At 31.5% G+C, this 1,134-nt stretch overlaps 1 protein-coding gene across 1 annotated transcript in view; it reads right to left on the minus strand.

Annotated features, from left to right (window-relative positions):
* The window catches only part of LOC128250712 (uncharacterized protein DDB_G0292186-like), a gene marked incomplete at both ends in the record, with an annotated part of 104,409 nt that overhangs the window by 186 nt on the left and 103,089 nt on the right, over positions 1-1,134 (minus strand). The gene's annotated exons all lie outside the window — the stretch shown is intronic.

Genomic DNA, 1,134 nt, shown 5'->3' on the forward strand with positions numbered 1-1,134 from the left:
TTTCGGGATCGATTAAATAAGTACCAGTTACGCACTGGATCCATATAATCGACTTAATCCCTTTGTCTGTCCTTGTTTGTCCCCTCTATGTTTAGCCCCTTGTGGGCAATAAAGAAATAAGAAACGAAAATTTTAGAAAAAATAAGTATATGAGCAGAAATGCAACCGGTGAGTGTGTTAATTAATAAGGCATCGAAACAGAATGACTCTTCCCCAGACATAACAATATATATATATATATATAATTTATGTGTATATCCTGGTATGTCTGTCAGAATATTTTATGTATAAACGATAGCTATGAATATATGAGTGAATATTATAACGTATAGTAATGAATAAATATAACTATAGACATGAATAACGACACATATACAAAAGCATGTGGGAGGTTGATAACATTTTATGATTAATAATAAGTATGTATGCGTGTATATGCATGGGTGTGTGTATATCATCTGCTGCATATATATACATATATACACATACATACATACATACATACATACACCGATACATACATACATACAATACATACATACATACACACAGTGTATACATACACATGTGCTTATATATATAGACGTGAAGCATATGGCGAAGTGTGACTTTTGTAGGAATGTAATATTGCGCAGACATATATAATAACAAATATATGTAATTTTGTGCTTAAATACAAGTATATAATTTAAAAATCAATAAACAGTTTACTCGTTGACAGCTGTATAAACAAACGACATCTGTAATCGATAATCATACTTAGTTGTACAGTTTATAACTGACTTTAATTCGAGACAAATATTGATTTCCTTTGGTGAAGAACAAAGCCGATAATTTTGAGGACGCGTTGGGGTTTCCGTTCTGTTGCATGACTGGATGTTGTTTTAGTGACCTCTGTGAGCTGAGAGTTAATGACGAGACTGAACTGTCTGAGCTGTTCGGTGGGTGTTTTATTATTTCTACTTTTTTCATTTGATTTTCCGTTTCTAGGTCTAAAAACGAAAAAAAAAAAAGAAAAAAATATTAATGGCAATTACTGAATACTGGTTCAAGGTTACTTTTTTGTGAAAGAAGTGAAGAATATATATATGTATGCGCGTGTGTGCTTGCGTGTCTGTATATATATATATATAT

Source organism: Octopus bimaculoides, chromosome 24 (assembly GCF_001194135.2).
Source record: "Octopus bimaculoides isolate UCB-OBI-ISO-001 chromosome 24, ASM119413v2, whole genome shotgun sequence".
NCBI lineage: Eukaryota > Metazoa > Mollusca > Cephalopoda > Octopoda > Octopodidae > Octopus > Octopus bimaculoides.